Below are 17,880 nucleotides of genomic sequence, written 5' to 3' on the forward strand. Positions count from 1 at the left end.
ATTAGCAGTCACTGAGGGGTTCTGTGCCCCCCCATATAAAGGCACAAGGCTGCAGGCTGAGTTATACAGGGAACTCTGAGTATCACTCATGTATTATAAGGGATAATGTACCCCCTACTGTAAATGATAAGGATATTAGCAGTCACTGAGGGGTTCTGTGCCCCCCATATAAAGGCACAAGGCTGCAGGCTGAGTTATACAGGGAACTCTGAGTATCACTCATGTATTATAAGGGATAATGTACCCCCTACTGTAAATGATAAGGATATTAGCAGTCACTGAGGGGTTCTGTGCCCCCATATAAAGGCACAAGGCTGCAGGCTGAGTTATACAGGGAACTCTGAGTATCACTCATGTATTATAAGGGATACTGTACCCCCTACTGTAACTGAATAAGGATATGAGCAGTCACTGAGGGGTTCTGTGCCCCCCATATAAAGCACAAGGCTGCAGGCTGAGTTATACAGGGAACTCTGAGTATCACTCATGTATTATAAGGGATAATGTACCCCCTACTGTAAATGATAAGGATATTAGCAGTCACTGAGGGGTTCTGTGCCCCCCATATAAAGGCACAAGGCTGCAGGCTGAGTTATACAGGGAACTCTGAGTATCACTCATGTATTATAAGGGATAATGTACCCCCTACTGTAAATGATAAGGATATTAGCAGTCACTGAGGGGTTCTGTGCCCCCCATATAAAGGCACAAGGCTGCAGGCTGAGTTATACAGGGAACTCTGAGTATCACTCATGTATTATAAGGGATAATGTACCCCCTACTGTAAATGATAAGGATATTAGCAGTCACTGAGGGGTTCTGTGCCCCCCATATAAAGGCACAAGGCTGCAGGCTGAGTTATACAGGGAACTCTGAGTATCACTCATGTATTATAAGGGATAATGTACCCCCTACTGTAAATGATAAGGATATTAGCAGTCACTGAGGGGCTCTGTGCCCATATAAATAGCAGTCTGGTCGGTAGAAACTTTCACCATTTTCCTTACCTTTCAAATATTTTCCCATACAATTGGTTTTGTCGGAGGCTAAAAGGGTAGAGACAAAGTGATCTGCTAAATCCCAACGCTGTAAGGGAATCCCCCCCGACCCACCAACGCTAGTCTGTCTGGGTCTGATTGTACCAGGTTGTACTGTGTGCAAGCAATGCCAGTTGGGATTGGTTACACTGGGGAAGGGGCAGTTAAGGGGGGTCACTATATATAAATATATAAGGGGGGGCAGTAATGAAATAGAGAAAGTACAGGGAAGAGCGACTAAGCTGATAAAGGGAATGGGGCTCAGTTATGGGGAAAGGCTGGCCCAGTTGGGATTGGTTACACTGGGGGGGGGCAGTTAAGGGGGGGGTCACTATATATAAATATATAAGGGGGGGCAGTAATGAAATAGAGAAAAGTACAGGGAAGAGCGACTAAGCTGATAAAGGGAATGGGCTCAGTTATGGGGAAAAGGCTGGCCCAGTTGGGATTGGTTACACTGGGGAAGGGGCAGTTAAGGGGGGTCACTATATATAAATATATAAGGGGGGCAGTAATGAAATAGAGAAAGTACAGGGAAGAGCGACTAAGCTGATAAAGGAATGGGCTCAGTTATGGGGAAAGGCTGGCCCAGTTGGGATTGGTTACACTGGGGGGGGGGGGGGCAGTTAAGGGGGGGGGTCACTATATATAAATATATAAGGGGGGGCAGTTAAGGGGGGGGGGTCACTATATATAAATATATAAGGGGGGGGGCAGTAATGAAATAGAGAAAGTACAGGGAAGAGCGACTAAGCTGATAAAGGGAATGGGCTCAGTTATGGGGAAAGGCTGGCCCAGTTGGGATTGGTTACACTGGGGGGGGGGGGCAGTTAAGGGGGGGGCACTATATATAAATATATAAGGGGGGGGCAGTAATGAAATAGAGAAGTACAGGGAAGAGCGACTAAGCTGATAAAGGGAATGGGCTCAGTTATGGGGAAAGGCTGGCCCAGTTGGGATTGGTTACACTGGGGGGGGGGGGCAGTTAAGGGGGGGGGTCACTATATATAAATATATAAGGGGGGGGCAGTAATGAAATAGAGAAAGTACAGGGAAGAGCGACTAAGCTGATAAAGGGAATGGGCTCAGTTATGGGGAAAGGCTGGCCCAGTTGGGATTGGTTACACTGGGGAAGGGGCAGTTAAGGGGGGGGGTCACTATATATAAATATATAAGGGGGGCAGTAATGAAATAGAGAAAGTACAGAGAAGAGCAACTAAGCTGATAAAGGGAATGGGCTCAGTTATGGGGAAAGGCTGGCCCAGTTGGGATTGGTTACACTGGGGGGGGGGGGGGGGGCAGTTAAGGGGGGGGCACTATATATAAATATATAAGGGGGGGGCAGTAATGAAATAGAGAAAGTACAGGGAAGAGCGACTAAGCTGATAAAGGGAATGGGCTCAGTTATGGGGAAAGGCTGGCCCAGTTGGGATTGGTTACACTGGGGGGGGGGGCAGTTAAGGGGGGGGGTCACTATATATAAATATATAAGGGGGGGGGCAGTAATGAAATAGAGAAAGTACAGGGAAGAGCGACTAAGCTGATAAAGGGAATGGGCTCAGTTATGGGGAAAGGCTGGCCCAGTTGGGATTGGTTACACTGGGGAAGGGGCAGTTAAGGGGGGGGGTCACTATATATAAATATATAAGGGGGGGCAGTAATGAAATAGAGAAAGTACAGAGAAGAGCAACTAAGCTGATAAAGGGAATGGGCTCAGTTATGGGGAAAGGCTGGCCCAGTTGGGATTGGTTACACTGGGGAAGGGGCAGTTAAGGGGGGGGGTCACTATATATAAAATATATAAGGGGGGGCAGTAATGAAATAGAGAAAGTACAGGGAAGAGTGACTAAGCTGATAAAGGGAATGGGCTCAGTTATGGGGGAAAGGCTGGCCCAGTTGGGATTGGTTACACTGGGGGGGGGGGGGGGGGGGGGGGCAGTTAAGGGGGGGTCACTATATATAAATATATAAGGGGGGGCAGTAATGAAATAGAGAAAGTACAGGGAAGAGCGACTAAGCTGATAAAGGGAATGGGCTCAGTTATGGGGAAAGGCTGGCCCAGTTGGGATTGGTTACACTGGGGGGGGGGGGGCAGTTAAGGGGGGGTCACTATATATAAATATATAAGGGATCACAAAGTCTAATAACTGGCACTCACAATACAAAGTCAGCGTTGCCTGGGTGCAGTCGAATATGGGAAAATAGAACAAAAATTAGTCGGGTACCGCACACACAGGTCTTGTGGAAAGAAATTTATTCAAAAACTTGTGTCTAACGTTTCGGCTGCCATTGCAGCCTTTGTCAAAGACAATGTGAATGTAGTGAGTACACACAGATAAACCAGAAAGTGGCGCGAAAATAGTGACGTCATGATGTGGGGGGAAAAAATGATTACACAGTACACCCTATAAACATATAAAAATCCAAATAAATAAAAAGGGAATCAAGTAGAGACCAAGAAAGTGTGTAAGAAGATAAATACAAAACATAGAGGAGAGTCTGGAGCCAAACCGGCGATCCCGCGTACACTGATGTTGAACTGTAACTCACTCATTCTGTAAAACAATCTAGCCCGTCCAATATCGGTTTGCAGGTACCCCCAAGCTGTAGTAAACTCAGGACTCTGTTAGGGACAGAATAAACTTACCGGTCGAGCTGAGCGAACCGGAGGTGCTTAGACGTGGTACAACAGTCGCGCTAGTTCAGTCAGTCACGGTGAGCTAGTCACAGTTTCCTTAGTCCCGTGTAGGAGAAGTTGAACTGCACGTACTGAAAGTATTTAGTAGCGCTGCCGTAGCGCAGCCTATGGACGGTAATGCTGCGGCTCAATAAAATAAAGTTATATACTTGCGGGTCCTTACCACTGATGTTGGGTGCACATAAAGATAACAAAGATCTGTACAACAAGTAGGTTTCACTCCCTGGTGCTTCGAAGTCACCAGTCGTCAGGGGCGATATTCCAAACACCAGATGGGGCTCATATTCATCACCCCCGTAATTAAAATGTACATAGGTCACGGTGGACCACTAGTGTTATAGTGGCCCCTCACTATGGATCTTGGTAGAAGTCTTAGTTGGGGATAGGGAGGGGACGGCTGGTTCACAAGTGCGCTCGGAGGAACCAGTGTGTAACGGTCCATATGGCAGCACTGTGTTCACTATTGTTACCATGCCCTCACTAGAGCCCATATGACTAGGGCACCAATACGTACTGGTCTATATTGTACGGACCAACCCATATATGTTATTGATTGTTGGTTATGGTCCTGACCAGATTTAGACAGGGGGGACGGCTGGTCCACAAGTGCGCCTGGCGGAACCAATGAAGTACATGGTCCATAAAACAGCACTGTGTTCACTATAATTGCCATACCTACCCAGGTGCCAAATGCCAAGAATTGTAGCTGGTCAACAAATGTGGGTTAATGGACCAAACAGTGTTAGTGGTCCACTACTCGGTGACTGGTCCAAGTCACAAGTCATGGTTATTCGCAAATTAGAACAGAAAAAAGTGCTGCATGGAAAGTGGCCACGGCACATAGTCAGGGGTATGTCGTCTCAGCAGGTTGTTAAAAATCTATCAATGTGGCAGTAAGCGAGTAGTTCTAAGGTAGTCTGCAAGCAAAACTAAGGTGAGGGTCATAGTGTATCAGTGAAGAGACGCAGAATAACAATTGCTGGTTAAGTGCTCCAGTGAAAAACAGAAAAGAAAAAGAAATGCAACAAAGAATGATAAAAGCAACAATTTAACATAAGTAGAAGTAATTACACATACATAGCATATGTAGCAACCAACACCCTGCATATGTAGTAACTCATACTCTAGATGCCAGGGAAAAAGGAAGATACATATGTAGCCAAACCGAAACAGTTCAAGGACATGAAGTTATTTTAAGTAAAAAGAAGCATAAGAGATTAATTCATTCAGTCCATGTGGGCTGATCGTGTTCAGTTTATGGATCCATTTAAGTTCCCTTTGTAACAGTAGTTTCTCACGGTCTCCACCGCGACTCAACGGAGGTACGCAGTCAATGATCGTGCAGCGTAAGCTAGCCAGCGTATGCTTATGTCTCAAGAAATGGGCCGCTACAGGTGTGTCCGCTTCGCCTGTTGCCAGTGCTGACCTGATTGTAGACCGATGGTTAGCCATACGGTCACGGAAGGTGGTAATGGTCTTGCCGATGTACATTAGTCCACAGGGGCATTTGATGAAATAAATTATGAACTTGGAGGTGCAGGTAAGTCTATGGAGAATTGGAATGATGCGACCGGAATGGGGATGGTTAAACGTGGCACCTGTTATCAGTGAGCTACATGTGATGCAGTTAGGGCATCTATAGCAACCCAGTTGGGCTGAGGGCAGCCAGGTATTGTTCGGCTGGGATTGATAACAATGCGTGGGATCAGTTTTCACAAACAAGCTGTTTCCCCGTCTATAAGCAATCCGCGGAGGGTTTCTGAAGGCGGGTGGTAAAGTCTTATCCTCTTCCAGTACCGACCAGTGATAGAAAATAGAGTCAATAAGTGGTCGCTTATCAGGGGTATAGGTGGTGATAAAGGTTAGACGTTCATCCTGTGATGTTGATCTTGGGACTTTGTTGGTACTGAGGACCTGTTCTTGTGTCTGTTCAAGAGCATTGGTGATACTGCGATCCAGGTCACGGGGATAATATCCTTGTTGCAGAAAACGGTCCCTCAAATCATCAATTTGTTGATGTAGTGTCGGGAGCTCAGAATTGTTCCTCACCATCTGTGAGTATGGGATGCTTGTCAGCGTGTGGGGGGGATGGCAGGATGATCAATGCAAAAGAGTGTTGCGGTCGGTTTCTTTCCTGTGAGTGGAGGTCATTAGTTCAGTATTATTGACAGTTAAATTCAAGTCCAAAAAGGAAATGGATGCTTCATCAATATGTGCCGTGAAGCGTATGGTGGATGGAAGTTGGTTCAACTCGCTTACCATGGTCCAAAATTCTTCAATAGTACCTGTCCATAGGAGTAGCAGATCGTCAATAAAACAAAATAATTGGAAGATGTATTGACCATACACTGGAATAATGTATGTATGTTCGTAGTGTGACATGTAGAGGTTTGCAAACGACAGAGCAACATTGGAGCCCATGCTCGTACCGCTTATCTGTAAAAAGTGCGATAGTTCAAATTTAAAATAGTTTAGTGTCAAGCACTGGCGAAGTAGTAATGTAAGAAACTCAGTTGGAGGCCTGTCTGCGTCCGGGTGATCAATCAAAAAGGTCTGGACATTCGCAATGCCTTCTTCCGTTGGTATTACGGTGTACAGTGAGGAAACGTCCATTGTGGCCAGTTTAGTACCTGTAGGTAGTGGGTATGAGTTGCGCAATTTGATTAGCAGATCACCAGTGTCCTTAATGTAGGTAGAGGTAGTTTTAACCACAGGTTGCAAAAAGTGATCTACATACACTGACAGGGGTTGTAATAAGGAGTCCCTTGCGCTGACAATGGGTCGGCCAGGTGGTTTGATAGGGTCCTTATGTATTTTGGGCAGAGTGTATAAGATTGGACACTTCGGAAATTTGGTGATAAGAAAGTTAAAGATGTCATTATTGATATAACCACAGTCCAAGCCAAGTTGTAGAACTGTGTCGACCTTTTTCTTATACATAGTTGTTGGATCACGCTCCAGTTTCTGGTATGTTTTGGTATCAGAAAGTTGATTGACAATCTCCTGTCTATAGTCATCATAGTCCTGAATGACTACTGCACCCCCTTTGTCAGCGGGTCGGATCACAATGTTGGGGTTCTGTGCCAAGCTCTTGATGGCTGATTTCTCAGTGTGCGTCAAATTTTGATGAATGACGTGTGAAGTAGGTTGTTTATGTGTTTCATCAATAAGGAGTCTGGTGAATGCCTCTATGGATTTCGGGGTGTTTGTGGGTTCAAATTGGCTAGAGGCTTTGAATTGGGTGCTGGAGCCCAGAGGGCCCTGAGAGTTACGAAAATGTTCTCTGAGCTTCATGGTGCGCTGAAAACGGTGTATGTCAATCATGACATCCAATGATTGTGTCTTAGAGGTGGGTACAAATGATAAGCCCTTAGTGAGTAGAGAGAGTTCAGGTGCAGTAATTGTATAGGAACTTAGATTGAATACTACCTGTTCCGTAGTTTCACGTGTCTTGTGGAACGGGTGCTTATGTCCCCCTCTCCTCTTGTGGATGCGGCCATGTCGCGTGAACGGGTGTTGGGTCCTAAAAAAACGGATTGGGCAGAGTCAGGTGTGCATAGCTGTGAGGATCCTGGAGTGGACCGTATCACTCTGCCTCTTCTGTTACCACGTCCTCTTCCAGGGGTGTCAGAGTCTGAGGACTGGGTAGTGTAGGGGGATGAGTCGATACGTCCAAAGTGTTGACGTATTGGTGCCCTAGTCATATGGGCTCTAGTGAGGGCATGGTAACAATAGTGAACACAGTGCTGCCATATGGACCGTTACACACTGGTTCCTCCGAGCGCACTTGTGAACCAGCCGTCCCCTCCCTATCCCCAACTAAGACTTCTACCAAGATCCATAGTGAGGGGCCACTATAACACTAGTGGTCCACCGTGACCTATGTACATTTTAATTACGGGGGTGATGAATATGAGCCCCATCTGGTGTTTGGAATATCGCCCCTGACGACTGGTGACTTCGAAGCACCAGGGAGTGAAACCTACTTGTTGTACAGATCTTTGTTATCTTTATGTGCACCCAACATCAGTGGTAAGGACCCGCAAGTATATAACTTTATTTTATTGAGCCGCAGCATTACCGTCCATAGGCTGCGCTACGGCAGCGCTACTAAATACTTTCAGTACGTGCAGTTCAACTTCTCCTACACGGGACTAAGGAAACTGTGACTAGCTCACCGTGACTGACTGAACTAGCGCGACTGTTGTACCACGTCTAAGCACCTCCGGTTCGCTCAGCTCGACCGGTAAGTTTATTCTGTCCCTAACAGAGTCCTGAGTTTACTACAGCTTGGGGGTACCTGCAAACCGATATTGGACGGGCTAGATTGTTTTACAGAATGAGTGAGTTACAGTTCAACATCAGTGTACGCGGGATCGCCGGTTTGGCTCCAGACTCTCCTCTATGTTTTGTATTTATCTTCTTACACACTTTCTTGGTCTCTACTTGATTCCCTTTTTATTTATTTGGATTTTTATATGTTTATAGGGTGTACTGTGTAATCATTTTTTCCCCCCACATCATGACGTCACTATTTTCGCGCCACTTTCTGGTTTATCTGTGTGTACTCACTACATTCACATTGTCTTTGACAAAGGCTGCAATGGCAGCCGAAACGTTAGACACAAGTTTTTGAATAAATTTCTTTCCACAAGACCTGTGTGTGCGGTACCCGACTAATTTTTGTAAATATATAAGGGGGGGGGGTCACTATAGGAGAAAATTGTTTCATACTTACCGTAATTTTCCTTTCCTGGTCATCCCCACGGCAGCATGAAAAACACAAATGGGTAGGCTCCCCTGTCAGCATGCAGAAAAAAACACACCTCCTTATTAAGTTTAAATACCTCCCCCCAATGGCACCTCCCTGTCTTTGTTTTCAAGCTGTAAAATAAAGCAGAAAGGTTCATAGGGTGGGCATGCTGCCGTGGGGATGACCAGGAAAGGAAAATTACGGTAAGTATGAAACAATTTTCTCCTTTCCTGGTCATCCCCAGGCAGCATGAAAAACACAAATGGGTAAATACCATAGCAATAAACAAGGGAGGGAGACAAAACCTGATGCGTGTAATTTATTTTCTAAGTGCGGACAAGACTGAATGCCCAAACTGGGTTTCAGCCGAAGAAATTAAATCTAGCTTGTAATGCTTAATAAATGTATTTGAAGATGCCCAAGTAGCAGCTCTGCACACGGACTCTGACGACACACCTGCCTCCACTGCCCAAGAGGCCGCAACACTTCTGGTGGAATGCGCCCTGATACCTTTAGGTGATGATCTGCCCTGTTCCTTATAGGCTCCTACGATAGCTTTAACTATCCAGCTACTTAGGGTGCTCCTGGAAGCTGCTTCTCCTTTTCTTGATCCGGCAGGAATAATAAACAGCCTTTCAGACTTCCTAAAAGGTTCTGTTCTTTTAATATATATTTCCAAGGTTCTCTTCACATCCAGAGCACCTGGTTCGCCATCTATTGGAAAGGCAGGTAAAATAATAGGTTCATCCAAATGGAATTTTGAAACAACTTTTGGTAAAAAGGAAGGCACAGGTCTCAAGACAACTTTTCCTTCGTGAAAAACAGTGTATGGTTGTTCCACTGACAAGGCTTGCAACTCACAAATTCTCCTGGCAGAAGTCAGAGCCACGAGAAGGATAGTCTTAAGGGATAGATACCATAATGAGATCTGATCAACTGGCTCGAAGGGTGGAGAAGATAAAGCTTTGAGGACCAATGGTAAGTCCCATGGTGGGGCTGATTTTCTGACTGGCGGGTTAATTCTTAATACCGCTTTGAAAAACTGTTCAATCAATGGCTCCTCAGCCCATCTCTTCCCTAGAACTGCGGACAAAGCTGAAACTTGTACCTTCAGTGAACTTATACTCAAGCCATAGTCCAAACCGGATTGAAGAAAATCCAGAATGATTGGTGTTGAGGGATTCAAAGGATCATAGCCTTTCTCCTGCGCCCAGGAGACAAATCGATCCCAGATCCTGTCGTATGTGTTGATTGTACATCGTTTCCTTGAATGGACTAGGGTTTGTATGACCTGATCAGAACAGCCTTGTGATCTTAATCTGGACTTTTCAATCTCCAAGCCGCCAAGTTGAGCTTGGAAAGGTTCGGATGAAGATAAGGGCCTTGACTTATCAGATCCTCCACTAGAGGCAATGTCAGAGGTTTCTGGATTGAAAGACGTTTGAGTAACGGGTACCATGGTCTGCGAGACCAGTTCGGGATTATTGCTATCACATCCATGTGGGATACTAGAATCTTCCTCAACACTCTGAAGATCAGAGGGAACGGAGGAAATACATAGGCCCAAAGGCTCTCCCAGTTCTGTGAGAATGCATCCGTCCCCATCGCCCGAGGGGATGGGATTCTGGAGAAGAAACGACTGATTTTGTGGTTCCTCTCCGAGGCCATTAAATCTATCCATGGGGTGCCCCATCTGGAGGTTATCCAACTGAAGATCTCCTTCTTCAGTTCCCACTCCCCTCTGTCTATTAAGATCCTGCTCAAGGCATCCGCTTGATGATTCTTGACTCCAGCTATGTGAACTGCTGTAATATCCACTAGGTAGGTTTGAGCCCAATCCATGATTGGCTTGACCTCTCTCATCAGCCTGGTACTGCCTGTCCCACCTTGCTTTTTGATGTAGGAAACCGCCGACATGTTGTCTGACCTTATCTTCACAGCAGTACCCCACAAATATGGCCTGAGGTGCTTCAGGGCCTCCATAATTGCCTTCAGCTCCAACACATTCGAGGGGAGATGGGATAGATCTGAATTCCATGAACCCTGGACTAACACTTCCACTGTATGAGCTCCCCAGCCTTGACCTGATGCGTCCGAAAATACTTCTACCCAGTTGGGTTCTGCCAATGGATAACCCTGGCGAAGATTGTCTGGTTTCTGCCACCAACGAAGCTGTACTTTCATCTTCCGAGAAAGAAGAATAATCTGCGACCAGTCCTGAGACTCCGATCTCCATTGGGAGAGAAAACATCTCTGGATGATTCTCATCTTCCACCTCGCCCACTTTACCAGGCCTATGGTGGATGTTAACAGACCCAACAAGGCCATAAACTCCCTGGCTGGGAGACTCTGACAAGACATCAATTGCTTGGTCTTTGCTGAAATCGACATGATCTTGTGATGGGGAAGAGAAACCATCCCTATCTTCGTATTGAAGAAGGCACCTAGGTAAATGATGGTCTGGGAAGGCTCCAGTTGGCTCTTGCCCTCGTTTATGATCCATCCATAGCATTCTAAGATCTTCCTGACTTGTGCTACATGATGAAGGAGTATCGACCTGCTCCTTGCCACTACGAGCAGATCGTCCAAATAATGGTAGATTTCTATGCCCTCCTTTCTCAATTTCGCTATTAGGACAACCAAGACCTTCGTAAATGTTCTTGGGGATGTAGAGAGCCCGAACGGCAGACACCGGAACTGCAGGTGCTGGTTCTTCCATGCAAACCTGAGATATTTTTGATGCTCCACTGCCACTGGAACGTGTAAGTAGGCATCCTTTAAGTCTAGGGATGCCAGCCAATCTCCTGGTTGCACCGCTGCCTTTATCAGGCTCAGACATTCCATCTTGAAACGCTGAGGCTTTATGAATTCGTTTAACTCCCTTAAATCTAAAATCGGTCGCAACTCTCCCGATGCCTTTGTTACTAGAAACAGAGGTGAGTAGAATCCTTGCCCCCTTTGCTCTGGGGGAACCGGTTGAACTGCCTCCTTTATCAGCAACTGCGAAATGTAATCCTGCAGGATTAAATGGTTTTCTGGCTTTGCTTTTGTAGCCACAAAATGATTTCTTACAGGTTTCCTTGTAAACTCCAGACGATACCCCCTTGAAATAATTGAAAGTACCCATTCGTCTTTTATGTCTTCGGCCCAGACCTGCTGAAACTTCAATAATCTCGCACCCACAGACGACTGGACCGGCCTCATCTCATTGGGGCTTAGGTTGATGCTTGGGGGATCTGGAGACTTTAGGTTTGTTGGAACGAAAAAAGGCCGAGCGACCGGTGCGCCATGGAGCCCTAGACTCCTTACCAGGTCTGTAGGATCTAGCTTCTTCCCGACGCCTATAAGGGTATCTATCTAACTGCTTCTTAGGTTCTTGAAAACGTCTTGTTTGAGGCAAAAAGGTACTTTTACCTCCTGTTGACTTAGAGATGATCTCATCCAAATTCTTTCCGAAAAGACGTTTCCCTTCATATGGCAATCTACAGAGAGTATTCTTTGAGGCTGTATCGGCATACCAAACACGCAGCCACAAGGCGCGACGAGCGGCAACAACATACATCATATTCCGGCCAGCCAGCTTAGAGAGATCCACTGATGCCTCTAGGCAGAAATCTGCCGCTTTCTTGAGATCTAAAAGTGCCTCAGCTAGCTTGTCTTTGGGAGAATCTTCCAAAATTGCTTGCTCAATATTCTCTGCCCAGATAGACATAGCCTTGGCTACCGACACAACTGAAACTGCCGGCTTGCAGGCTGCCCCTGCTGTCAAATATGCTTTCTTCAACTCCGTCTCCAATCTCCTATCCATCGGATGTTTCAAAGCCGAGATGTCATCTATAGGGAGAGCGGTCTTTTTGGACAGGCGGGCAACCGGAGCATCAACTGTGGGAGTATTCTCCCAAACCTCAGAATCCTCTGCCGCAAAGGGGTACAATTGTGCAAACTTAGCTTCCACAGGCGACTTCTTAGAGCCTTTACTCCACTCCTGATTAATCAGCTCCTTGATCTCTGGGTGAATGGGGAAAGAAGGGTTCCTCCTCTTAGTAAAGAGGGAAGTAGATGCTGTCTCCGCCTGCGGAATCTCCAAACTTAAGGTCCGTCTGACCGCTTTAATTAAAGAAGGGATGAATCTTGCCTCAAAACACTGAATATCCTCCTGACTCTCCTCCTCAGACCAAGAACATTCACCCTCATCCTCTGAAGACATCAGGACCTGGGAGGCAACAGGGGCTTTATTAGCAGAAACGTTAACAGTTTCAGATACGGCCTGTTTAATCCATTTCATAATGGTAGATTGATCTACCGGCATGCTAGAAGAAGTGGAAGGTTTATCCAGACAAGTATCATGAACCATAGCAGGAGTGGCGGAAAGATCAGTAAGGTCTCTGGCAGCATAATCATCAAAACAGGCCTGACATAACTTCTTATTCTTGATTGCAAGACTATCACAAGCCTTACAAGTCCTAGTACTGGATTTGCTCTCTTTACTGTGATGCTTGTCCCTTTTAGAAGAAGGTTCTTCAACAGGGGCAGAATCACTAATGCACACATGGAAAAAATAATACTAAGTAGATTTGGCAGTTCTTTTCGCAGTTAGTAGAAAAAACCAGGGGGGAAAAAGAAAAAAAAAAAAAAAAAAACTGAAGCAGATCAACACTCACCCAGGCATACGAGAGGCAGGCACGCTTAGGGGCAGCTGGATCCATGTTTCCTCGCAGAACGCCGAAAAAACGCAGAGAACCGCTACTAAGGGCAGGATCTGCCAACACGCTGAGGTTTTTTAAACCTCGCGCGCACCCCGATGACGTCACTTCCGGGTAGCCGGCAAGAAGAGAGCGCAGTAGCGCTGGACGGAGCCAAAAGGCACAGAAACCTGCCGCAGAGGTTCCCTGCTCACACAGCCGCAGATGATAACGGCAGGGCTTTGGGTGGAGAGACACTGCCAAAAACTGCACCCGGTAATCTGATCCTAACGGACCTGTGAGTGTGACCTGCTCTGTGTTACTGACAGAAGAAAACAAAGACAGGGAGGTGCCATTGGGGGGAGGTATTTAAACTTAATAAGGAGGTGTGTTTTCTTCTGCATGCTGACAGGGGAGCCTACCCATTTGTGTTTTTCATGCTGCCTGGGGATGACCAGGAAATATAAATATATAAGGGGGGGTCACTATATATGAGGAGGAGGAGGAGGAGGAGGAGGGGGACAAGGAAGATTAACTCCAGTACAAGGAGACCCAGGGACTGGTCCAATTGCCATCTTGGAGTCAGGAGTTGCCCCCTCAGGACCAGTTGGCAGTCAGACAGGTGAATCTGATGGATTTGTCTTTTCTCTAGTCGGCCCTTCTGTCAGTGCAGAACGTATGGGGTTAAGTCACCCTTCACCTCTGGAGGCAGGACAGAAGAATAAGGCTCTTAACCCCTCCTCCCTGGTGTATAGGCTGGCTCCGCCCCCCCTCCCTGGTGTATAGGCTGGCTCCGCCCCCCTCCCTGGTATATAGGCTGGCTCCGCCCCCCTCCCTGGTGTATAGGCTGGCTCCGCCCCCCCTCCCTGGTGTATAGGCTGGCTCCGCCCCCCCTCCCTGGTGTATAGGCTGGCTCCGCCCCCCTCCCTGGTGTATAGGCTGGCTCCGCCCCCCTCCCTGGTGTATAGGCTGGCTCCGCCCCCCTCCCTGGTGTATAGGCTGGCTCCGCCTCGACTTGCCCAGTTTCTTTTGTCCTGCCGGAGCTAAAGGACAGTTCTCTATCATCAGCACAAGTTTTCCTTATGTTGGAGGTATTGCTGCCTCACAGCACTGGGCGCAGGAACTAGCCCGCAGCCCACCTACTGCAGCCCAACAGCTCACATCCGAGCTCGACCGGAAGAGTCGAGGCTACCGATCAACATCCTCGAGATCCGAGCCATCACCCTAGCCCTCCAGGCTTGGACCCACCTCCTGCAGTCCCAGCCAGTTCGCATCCAGTCCAACAACGCGTCGGTCGTCGCATACGTAAACAAGCAAGGGGGAACTCGGAGCAGCGGAGCAATGGCAGGTGTCGCGCATAATTGCTTGGGCGGAGCAACACGTGCCCGCAATTTCGCCAGTATACATCCCAGGAGTCCTAAACTGGGAGGCCGATTACCTCAGCCGTCAGTCCATCGACCCAGCCGAGTGGTCCCTCCACCCGACAATATTCTACCAACCGGTAGCGAGGTGGGCCCCCCAGATATCGACATGTTGGCATCCAGACACAACCACAAGGTGCCGGTTTACTGTGCCAGGTCCAGGGATCCTGGAGCCGCCTTCATAGACACTCTGGTAATTCCATGAAAATTTCACAGAGTTTACTCCTTTCCGCCACTGTCAATCCTCCCACGAGTGATCCGGAAGATCAAGTACGAGGGGACCACCTCCATCCTCATTGCTCTGGATTGGCCAAACAGGGTTTGGTACACGGACCTCCTAGACATGTCTATCGCCAGACCATGGCAACTTCCGTGACAACCAGATCTCCTCACCCAGGGCCCAGCCAGGCACCCCAACCTAGGGATGCTCCATTTGACGGCCTGGCTCTTGAAACCTGGCTGTGGGAACAGAGAGGATTCTCCCAGGAAGCAATTAGGGCTGCTTCTAAAAGCCAGGAAGCCCTCCACAGCGAGATCCTACTACCGGACTTGGAGAACTTTTATCAACTGGTGTGAATCTACAGACCGAGATTGGAAGAGGCCAGCCATCCCAGAAATAATTGATTTCTTATCAAGGGGGTTCTCGAAGGGCCTCAGCCTTAATACTCTGAAGAGTCACTCCTCTGCGCTTGCAGCTCTGCACCAGGTGAGATGGGCCGACGACTCGGCAGTCAGACAGTTCTTCCAGGGCATTCTCAGAGTCAGACCCCCCTACAGGAACCCCGCACTGCCATGGGACCTAACCTTGGTCCTTTCGGCGCTCCAGAAACCACCCTTCGAACCACTACATACATGCAGCCTCAGGTGGCTATCCTTCAAGGTGACGTTCCTTATTGCCATCAATAAGAGAAGAGAGTATCCGAAATTGCTTCCTTTTCCTCGAAAAGCCCATGGCTCACCATGCATCAGGATAAGGTGGTCCTACGAACACCCCCCGGGATTCCTGCCAAAGGTCATTTCAGACTATCACATCAACCAGGAGGTTATCCTCCCCTCCTTCTGCCCGAAACCTACGAACGAAAGAGAGAAATCTCCTCACACCCTAGATGTTGTCCGAGCCGCCAGACTCTACCTAAAGAGGACGGCCAGCTACAGGCGGTCCGACTCGCTCCTAGTCTCTTTCTCCACGGCCAGGAAGGGCCTACCTGTATCAAAAAGGACGGTAGCCAGATGGCTTGTTTCGGCAATCAACAAAGCCTATGACCAGAGGCACGAGCAGAGGCCATTTTCCGTACGAGCACATTCCACACGGGCTCAGAGCACTTCCTGGCCTCTACACAACTTGGCCTCTACACAACTTGGCCTCTACACAACTTGGCCTCTACACAACTTGGCCTCTACACAACTTGGCCTCTACACAACTTGGCCTCTCCTGAGCAGATCTGCAGAGCCGCCACCTGGGCCTCAGTTCATACGTTCACCAAGTTTTACAATCTACACGTTTTTGCCTCCGCACCAGCAGTTTTTGGTCGGAAGGTTCTGCAAGCAGCCGTAGCATAATGCCAGACGTTTACTACGTTTTTCAAGTTACATTTTTTGCTTCCGCACCCGCAACCTTGGGTCGGAGGGTGTTGCAAGCAGCTGTCGCATAGTGCCGGACGGCCACTGTGTACGTTCTGTTCCCACCCTACAAAGGGACAGCTATTGGACGTCCCCATACGGCCCTCCTGTCAGTGCAGACGACTAGAGAAAAGGGGATTTTAGACTTACCGGAAAATCCCGAACTGTCAGTGCAGTAAGTGCCGCCCAGGCTGTTTCAGTATGAGGTTGGGTTTCACTCTCTCGCTATCCTTTCCAACTTAGTCTCTGACTTCTCCTTCTATTCTGCTGCCTCCACCTACCTGAGCTTTACAACCAACTGGGCAAGTCGAGGCGGGGCCAGCCTATATACCAGGGAGGGGTTAAGAGCCTTATTCTTCTGTCCTGCCTCCAGAGGTGAAGGGTAACTAAACCCCATACATTCTGCTCTGACAGGAGGGCCGACTAGAAAAGGAGATTTTATACTCACCGGAAAATCCTTTTCTCGTAGGCCCTCCTGTCAGTGCAGACGTTAGGGGTTTTGTCTGTGATCACCTCTGGAGGCAGGACAGAGAATTTAGACCTAGTGGCTCCTGGCCCCTCCCACTGTATATAAGGCTCCACCCTCACTCCTCAGTTCTGTTGGTAAGCTCAGTCGGTGGAGACAGTACAGATAGAAGGAAGGCCAAGAGACATAAGGTAGAGAGATAGCGAGAAAGAGGTCCCGGTGCCCATACTAAATCAGCCTGGGTGGGACTTACTGCACTGACAGTTCGGGCCTACGAGAAAAGGATTTTCCGGTGAGTATAAAATCTCCTTTTCTCTATCGGCCCTCCTGTCAGTGCAGAACGTGTGGGGACGTTCCAAAGCTGTCCCTTAACTGGGTGGGTAAAACTGTTAGTATGCCGGGTATAGTGTTCCTGGCACTATGCCACAGCCGCTTGTAGAACCTTTCGGCCAAACACGGCCGGTTGAGAAGCGTAAACATTTAACTTATAGAACTTAATAAAAGTATTTGGTGAGACCCAAGTGGCTGCTCGGCAGATCTGGTCTGCTGTTGCCAAGTTCTGCAGTGCCCAGGAGGTACTCTGTGCCCGTGTAGAGTGGGCTTTCACTGCGAACGGTCTAGGCACATTTGTTCTGTCGTATGCTGTATGGATAGTTTCAACTAGCCAACGGGCTATAGTCCTTTTTGATACAGCTCTTCCTTTTTGTGTGGTAGAATATGATAATAGGAGGCTCTCTGACTGTCTATAGTCTGCCGATCTTTTTAAGTAAATCCGGAGTGCCCGGACCATGTCCAATTTATGAAGCAGTCTCTCCTTCTCGTTTGAAGGTTTTGGACAGAAGGAAGGTAAAATTATGTCTTGGTTCATGTGACGTTCTGTAACTACCTTCGGCAGGAACCCTGGTGAGGTCCTGAGTACTGCCTTGTCATGGTGAAGTGTGAGCCATGGTTCCTTGCTGGACAGTGCCGCCATCTCGGACACTCGTTTAGCTGACGTAATCGCTATTAGGAAAGTCACTTTAAATGATAGCCACTTTAGCTCACATGATGATAAAGGCTCAAAAGGTGGTTGTTGTAGTGCCGATAGGACTAGTGGTAAATTCCATGTTGCTAGGGGTTCTCTGAGGGGTGGTCGTGTTCTGGTAACACCCCTGATAAATTGTTGGATTGTGGGATCTTCAGCCCATGTGTCAGTGCTGTGAT

This window comes from Xenopus tropicalis, chromosome 4 (genome assembly GCF_000004195.4).
Source record: "Xenopus tropicalis strain Nigerian chromosome 4, UCB_Xtro_10.0, whole genome shotgun sequence".
Classification (NCBI taxonomy): Eukaryota; Metazoa; Chordata; class Amphibia; order Anura; family Pipidae; genus Xenopus; species Xenopus tropicalis.